Below are 8,345 nucleotides of genomic sequence, written 5' to 3' on the forward strand. Positions count from 1 at the left end.
TAAGTCCTAAATTGTTTCTAATCATGATTTAAGATGCATCACAAAGGCTCTAAGTGAGATCAAAGAAGATCTATAAAATGGCAACTTCCTGGTTTTGATTTGCAATTTTCTTTCTCTATTTCTCTTTTCTTCACATATCATATTACTTTTTAAAATAATTCCCAGTGGGACATCATCTGTGAGATGCCTTCCCTCCCAGCCTGTCTATAGCTCAGCAATTAAGATGGAGGGTGCAGTGGAATTGCCAGGTCACAGCCTGAACCAATCACCAGGTCACCTGATCACCAGGTGAGAAGGTGTGGCTAATCCAGGGAGCTCAGGTGCAAGCAATGCACCTCAGTGATTGGAAGAGGTGGAGTCAGGATACTCTCCTCCTCACCCATCATTAGCAGCTAAGGGGATAATACTTTTTTGGATAGAGATTCTTCTCCTCTTGAGCTATCACTGGTCATGGGAAGGGGTGAACTGCTTTTCTGTGTGTTCTTGTTATGGGTTATTTCTCTGTAGTTCCTGTATTCCATTTGAAGGTACTGTCATCAACATCTTTTCCCATATGGAGGGGAATGAGGCAGGAGCATGAACAGGGCTATTCAGCTCAGCATTCTTCTTGGTGATACTGCAATTTTGGGTCAGCTCATTTGCACTACTGGCCAAAAACCTTAGTTTGTCTTGAGTCATTATAACTGAGGAAAGTAAAGATGTCACCTGCTTTGGGCTGTAATAATTAACTTCTGATTTATTTTGTTACTTAACAAAGACAAAAGGCCCTGAAGAAAGGTTCTGATCTCAATGAAAGTTCAGAGGCAATATATATTTTTAATAAAAATACTATCTGAGTAAGCAAAAGGTCATGCTCAGAAAATGAAATGTGAAGTGTTTTTTTTTTGTTTGTTTGTTTGTTTTTAAGTCAGCATTTACAGAAGGAATAATATCATCTGAGAACATGATGGAAACTACTTTTCAAACACTGAGTGAAACACTCTGGTAGCAGCAACTGAATGTTTTGTTTCAACAGCTCTGCAGAGGTATGTGCATGTACACTCTTTAAGCATATTTCAATAGGAATTTACTGATGAGAGGACTGTAGCTGTTGATCAAAGACCAACAGGAGACGTTATAATCATTTTTTAATGTGGGGGAAAGAAAAAAATAAGCTATTAAAATGTTGCTAGGAGATAAATTTCTTTTAAAATGGCTGTTTTCAAAAATTCAGCTTTATTTGTACCAATGTATTTTAATGATGAAATATATGAATTTTTTTTTGATAATTAAGTAAAAGTTTATGAAAAAAAGATTTCTGCTATATGTCTTCTGCTGTTCTTTTTTCCTGACATCATTCCTGGTATAGGGAGCAATATTTTCACTCTAAGTTAATAAGTCTTTTTAAATAAGAAATTATTTCTGTTTTATATATTAAGGAAAACAACAACCCTGATAAAAACTAATGATTGTATCTTCCTCATTTCCTATGAAAACAAGAAGTAAACAATAAAGCTGTTTTTATAAGTAATTGTATGTTTGATAAGCTGTAAAATTAAAAATGTGGTTATTTAAATATAGTATTTTTGTTTTGCTTTAATTTTTTTTTCTTTATTCAAACTAATTGTTTTCTTGCATTATTTTAGAAACCCATTATTTGGTGATGTGCACAGGCTACCTGATTATCAGATAGTTCTGTTCTCTGAAGGTTCTGTTCAGAGCCTATTTCAAGTAAAATTGTTATGGCTATGGCATTAGAGAAAGTTAAATATTTCATATACACACTTCCAAAGTCAGGCAGTTGAGTCCCACAGGCATTCTTGCATTTATATTCTAAGTATGGAAGAGTACAACGTGGGGTATCCTCCTCACCCCAAACCTACAATTGCTAGTATGCTCGCTTCGTCCCATTGATTTATGTATCATCTCTATGTAAATATTTCTGTTAGTAAAGCCTGCCTTTTATTTCCATGGAAGCTGCAACAGATACAAAGGGCACAATAACACCATTTGATAGAGGAAGTTCTCAGCTACAAACTGCTATTTTTCAGCACAGTCACTACCATGAGCTTTGCATTTTCACCAGTGACAAACACAAGTTTGCGTTTTGTAGCTGTATAAACTTGCATCAGTGGAGGGTCCTACTGTCTCCACTGCTGAAATGCACCTCTCACTGTGCTCACACCCTCTGTTTGGTCTCCATAAACATTCACTAAGTATTGATGAATGTCATTATGTGCCACCTTTTCCACGTGGAGGAATTGCATTACAGCCCTTTGCTTCATATGCATATCCATGTCAGACTCTGGACTGTCCTTCTGTTGCTACCTGTCTAATGGCAGTAAAACGTATGGTGGGAAGGTTCAACCTTTACAGCTGTATCACCATCAAGTGCCTTTTATGTTGTAGGCCAACATAATAAAATAGGAGGCATTACTTTTGGAGCATTCTTTGCGTGTGTGTGTATGTATATATATCTATATATATAGTGAATTGTAAGAATTTGGAGGCATGAATGATTTCTTTGAGATGCTGCAGAAGTTCCTAAACATTTGAGAACTGACCCCTACAGGAAAATTTCTGTGAAAAGGGTTTAATTTCTTTTTTGGGTGTGTGGTCACTACAACTTTGTATTACCATAAGGCATGCAATTTGCTTTGCTTTTTTAATTTAGCTTTTGTTAATACATGATTAATGGCATTGATTTTTTTTTTTTTGTTTTGTTTCTGCCTGCTTGTACATATATGCTAATTGAAATGGACTTAATTCATGCACCTAGGAGTAAAATGCTCTACACTTTTGTCCAAGGTGCACTCTGTCTCTAAGCAGTACAAATTCTTCAAGTTAGTTGTATCACTCTCCAATGGACTTGCAGAAATTGTGCTTTCTCCATTGTACCCCTATCTCAAATTTGTATTGGGTTCAGCTGGGACAGAAGTGATTTTTTTCATGTCTGATATGATGCTGTGTTTTAGCTTTGTGGTGTTCAGTCAAAGAGCAGTTCTCTATTGATTTCATTTCTCCGCGTGACCCCTTAGCATCAGCTAGGGATCTGGCTTTGGGAGGGCTGGGCTATGTCCCAGGATCATCAAAACCCAAGGAACAAGGCAGGGAAGGCATATCTCTGGGTGAAAACAGTCCCCTGCGTGCACCGTTCTCTGCCCCCACTCACCAGCACAGGGCTGGGGCAATGGCTTTTCCTGAAGAGAAGCAGACACAGAATGAAAAGGGGGAAGAGTAGCCCCTGGGGTGTAAGTCTTGAGTGCTGATACAAGGAGTCCATTTGGTTCCTAGTCTACAGACTATAATTATTCTCCATAAGAATGCTTTCAGAGTTGAGGCCTGTTTTTACTAACCTGCAGGTGCTCTGAAATGGTCAGCATGCTTTAAACCCTAGATGTGATCCTCTTGCATTTATAAAGCTGTTGTTTTCTTCATTACTTACATACAGAGTGTTCTTCCGTTATTCCAGCCTGTTCCTCCTGCTTTGCCTTGTCTTTTCATTTTCATTTTGCCAGTCTAACCTCAACTCTTATTATTTGGGTGGGAAGTTTTGTCTGAATTACTCTGGTTTTCCATTTCTTCCCTTCCACCTCCCTTACTCCTTCGAAAACTTATATTTTTTTTTCTGAAACATTTCCCAGTGATTGCAACAGAAGCTATTTAATTTCTAGATGAAGCAAATAGTTATTAGCTGACACAGGACTAATCCATCATGCAGATGGGACAAATGCTTGCCCTCAGCAGGAAGACATTAAGAACTGTTCAGCATTCTCTAGAGGCTTTTGGGGTGGCTTTGGGGAATTGCTTGCAAATCTCATGCTAAGAACATCAATAATTGTAGCTTCCTTTTTGTTTTCCATATTTCATCCTTTCACTGAATGCTTGTTTTTTGGTGTATGCTGGGTATGAAGTAGCTTGTTGTAATACAGAAATGAAAGCTCCCCTTTTGTGATGTATTGAAATTGCATTTCCAATATCAGAGTAAAGTGTTTAAAAAAAAAAAAAAAATGACTCATGCGTGCTTTTAATCAAGGCCATAATTGTGTGAAGAGGTTTGATCTCATAAAAGCTAGAGGGCCATATTTAAGTAATGAAAGGAACCTTTCTGTCAATTTTGGTGGCTTTTTATTACTTGGTTTGTTTATTTGCTGGGTTGTTGGGTGTTTTTTGCACTTTGTTGCTAATGGCACTGTTTTTTTCTTTGATACTAGTGTAAAAGTACAGCAAAACATCTTATGTGCAGTTTCAGTTGTGATTCATGCTTACAAGCAAAAGCTATGTGTGTGCTACTCAACGGTCTTTCTAAAGTTTTCCCTTCTGATACTTACAATCTGCAATGCAGAAAATCAGAAATCATGTTTGCAAAACTAGGTCTTGAGGATTGAATTATTCTTATCTAGCAGCAGTTCTAGCCCCAGATTAGATGTGTGTGGAAATGACTTCCTTTGCCTCAGAGATGAAGCTGTGTGCACACCTACTTTAGCACACTGAATATGGGAAATTTTCAAGGTAGATTTGAAGTTTTTTTTTAAGATAGGACTGAATTTCACATTGTATTTCTTAATCTATGTGTCAGTCAGCCATTATCTTAAATGGTGTGGACATCACTGAACAGGAAATCCTGCTGTGGATCATGTTGCTTATAACCATCTAGGCATTTCTGAGTTATGGACACTCATTGCAGAATTGTAGAGATTGAGAAGAACCTTTGAAGGTCATCTAGTCCAACACCCTGCTAAAGCAGTTTTCCTATAGTAGGCTGCATAGGAAAGTGTCCAGATGAATTTTAAATAAGATCCTACTTACTGCATTGTCTTCTTCCATGTAGGATCCTGAATTCCACTGTATCGTGTTCACTGCATCCAAGGCTGCCTCAACTTTCACATTCACAACCAGTCCTTCCTTTGTAAGAACAAGATCCCACCTCTCTCCTTTTTGACTCTTCCACCACCTGCCACTGGAAGTTTTCTTTCATGAACTGCAAGACCCTACTGGCCTGCTCGTGCCTTGTGGAATTGCTTCTTCAGCAAATACCAGAGTGGTTAATGTCCCTCATGAGAACAAGTACCTGTGATAGTGAGATTACTTTTTGCTGTCTGTAGAAGGCCTCATCAACTTCCTCTTCCTCTCCCTTGACTGGATAGATCTTACACACAAATATTAAGAACTTTAGGCTGTAGTTTCATGGTCACATTAAAGCAACAGAAATTGCTGCTGGAGCTGAGGAAGTAGTCTTGTCCCTGTATTATCTTTTGTACCTAAAAGGAACTGAAACCCATTCATGTTGCCATAATCTCCCTCTTGGCAGTAAGAAGTGAGCAGGATTTGGGCAGTGATTTATGTCCAGTATCTCTCATGGCCTTCTGTAGAGCTCCTGGGGTGGTAGCATAAGGAGAGAAGCAGAAAGATGCTGTTGACTTAGCAGCGTGGATATTGCCTTAGGGTTCATGCTGGCCCATTTGCAGCATGGGCACCTTTTGTCTATGTAAGACAAAGATCTTTAAGGCAGAAGCTCGAAGCAATGTAGGGGCTGGAAGAGTCACCTTGATGCCCAAGGAAAATCTGATGTGGGTGAAATTACAATACTTCCTGGAAAAATGGAGGAAGCACCCAAGTGAAGGGTGTTAAAGTACATCAACTTTAGGTCCCACTTTGGCAGTGCAAGTTGCTAAGGAGGATCAAGGGAAAAAAGTAACTCTCAAAATATATGTTCAACAAAGGTGAAGAGCCCTCTTCAGTCGATTTGAGCAAATTAAGGAACAGAGCAAGGATAAGAAAAGGGCTCCTTTTTTAAAACTCCTTTTCTAAAATTGTTTTTATTTATTTTTACTATCTTCTTACTCATTTTCAAGCCTTATTTGGGCTGCATATTTCCAGGGAGTTAGTAGTTACCCTATTACTGTCCTTGATCTGTGTGAATAGGGAACAGGAACAAGCATTTCAGATGCTGTAAAAGCTTTCTTTTGATTACCCTGGTTGAGAACATGATGTGCTCAAAGGAGTCGTTTAAAAGGCAAGTGTAGTTTTTTCAGCTTCCAAAATTGTTGTGACAGGCTTTTGTGTGGTCCTTGTCTTCTCTTGTTCTGAGGAAATAGAAAGTGAGCATCCTCTTTAGAACCTCTTCCATCTTTCTCTCCCCTTCTCCTTATGCTAAATAGGAAAGCTAGCTTGTGCCTCAAGGTTGATGTCTAATCTGAGTGTTATAAATATTTTTCTATGTTAAGTCTCCAAGATGTTTCAGTATAAATTTATTCAGGGGGAAATCAAGCTTCTTGTTGTTGTTTTTACATTTCTTTCTTGCATGCAGGTGCACTACTGATACATGACTGGTAAAAACGAGCAAGATTTCATAAACCATGAAAAAAGGGGCTTATGTTGGAGGTGGATGAAAGAGGCTTCAGCCCACTTTAAAACAAACAAAATCATTGTTAGTACAATGTGTTTCTTTTTATCCCTATTTTTATGCCTTGCTCTTTTCCCATGTTTGACCAGCAGAGCTTACTTGGCAGAATCCTTGTGCTCAGGGTAATTAATGCATCTGTTTGTTTGGTGTTTTTCCCAGATGTGTAAAGAAAAGGGTGCGTAGCACCCAACATGTCACTTTAGGATTAGATGGACTACTGATTATGTTGCTGCCTCTCTAGGCTGGGGAAGATATTGGCTGACAAAGGGATGCAAATGCAGTGAAGCTAACTTTTCAGAGAACAGTGAGTTAGCTGATTTATGAGATTCTGGTCTGCCCTCTTGAGGTTCTGTTGAATTTCAAAAGCAATAGGAAGATCCAAAATCTCTGGAGATGCAAGAAAAAAAAATATATATATTTGCACTCCCAGTAGCATGAGATGCAATTTCAATTATGGATAATCTCTGCAGTCATTTAGCCCATAAACTGACAATAACTAAACTAGAAGTCAAACATTTTTTAATATCAGTGTCTAAAACTTAACACTTTGTTATGTGAAGATCCTTTTTCACAGATGCTTTTGATTCAGGTTAACCATGCATAAAAAATAAAAATTGACATTCAGAATGTTAATATAGTATTTCTTGCTAAAGAATAGTTGGCTTTTCATGGCTTTTTTTTCACTGAAACAGTAATTAAAATATAAATGTGAGATTTAGGAAGGCACAGCTTTATGATGATATAAAACTTGAATTAGAAGAAATTTATGAGAGTGTAGTTAACCACTGGCCTTTTTCTACATTAAAGTTTAGTAAATTTTAATGACCTTAATTTTAGACCACTGTTATAGGGAAATGCTTCATCTTTAAATTTTTATACCTGTTTCCTGCTAAAAATAATGGAAATCAGGTAGAGCTAGCTGAGGGGTGAAATTTTGAAAATAAAACTCTATACAACCTGTCTTTATATGATCCATGGGCTTAGAAATGGACAATTTGAGCCAAACGTGATTTTCTATGTGAGAAGCATATAGGTGTTTGTTTGTTTTTCTTTTTCCTGTGTCAGAAAAGAAGAAAAAAGCAGAATTCCTCTCTGCAGCTGTATTTGGTTTTGAACCTTCTTGAGATGGCTGCTGCCTAGTCAACTTTGAGAGGAAAACTGCAACATTTTGAAGAAGAAAGAGTAGGTGCATGTGTGTAGCAACTGCTGCTAATAGGTAATACTAGGATGAAACAACTGAATGCATAGCTGTAGATATCCTTTCTTTTTGGAGGATCTCTTACTGCTGTAAGACTGTCACCAAGCTGATTGCTCACATTGTGGTGAATTTATGCAAAATAGGAGATTCCAGTATGTTTGGAAATGTAATCTGATCTATAATGGGGGTATATCAGCAAAACCTACCCCACCAAATGCTATTCTGAAGCAGCCTCTCCTGGCTCCTTTGTTACTCAAGATACATCTAGATTTACCACTGCCTTTTTCAACCTGTGAATTGTTAAAATAAAGGCAGCTTCAAGGAGTTGTGTGTGCTGCTTGGGAGGTAGCTATAGCTATGATGTCTCTGGTGAAACAAGTCTAGTGACTTAATTTGGGACTTCTAGTGATTGGGCTGGGCGGGGAACAGTGCTTCTGTACTCCCCAGTTATAATGGAGAAGAAAACAAGAAAAGCTCAATGTGGGAATATCTTCCACTGAAAAACCCAAGTGGACCTCAGAAGCATTATGACCCCAGCATACAAATATCTCCACAAGGTAAGAAATGGTTGCAAAAGGAACATCTACGATCTTTTCTGTACATATGTTGTAACTTGCTTAGCCAGAGTAGAAGTCTGCAAACATTTTTCTCTTCCTTTCTCTCTGCACTGTGGAAAAACACTGATTCCAGGTGGACTTGATAACATTTCTCAACTTGATGAGAAACTAAACAATAAATCTACAAAATATCCAGAAACCAGTG

General features: G+C 37.9%; 1 long non-coding RNA gene across 1 annotated transcript; it reads left to right on the forward strand.

Annotated features, from left to right (window-relative positions):
- Positions 1 to 362: 362 nt before the first annotated feature.
- LOC125691064 (uncharacterized) lies at positions 363 to 5,408 on the forward strand. The gene is made up of 3 exons (XR_007375902.1): positions 363 to 527; positions 908 to 1,025; positions 4,811 to 5,408. It is a non-coding gene; the product is annotated as an uncharacterized LOC125691064 (long non-coding RNA).
- Positions 5,409 to 8,345: the final 2,937 nt, after the last annotated feature.

The sequence above is a fragment of the Lagopus muta genome, chromosome 3 (assembly GCF_023343835.1).
Source record: "Lagopus muta isolate bLagMut1 chromosome 3, bLagMut1 primary, whole genome shotgun sequence".
Classification (NCBI taxonomy): Eukaryota; Metazoa; Chordata; class Aves; order Galliformes; family Phasianidae; genus Lagopus; species Lagopus muta.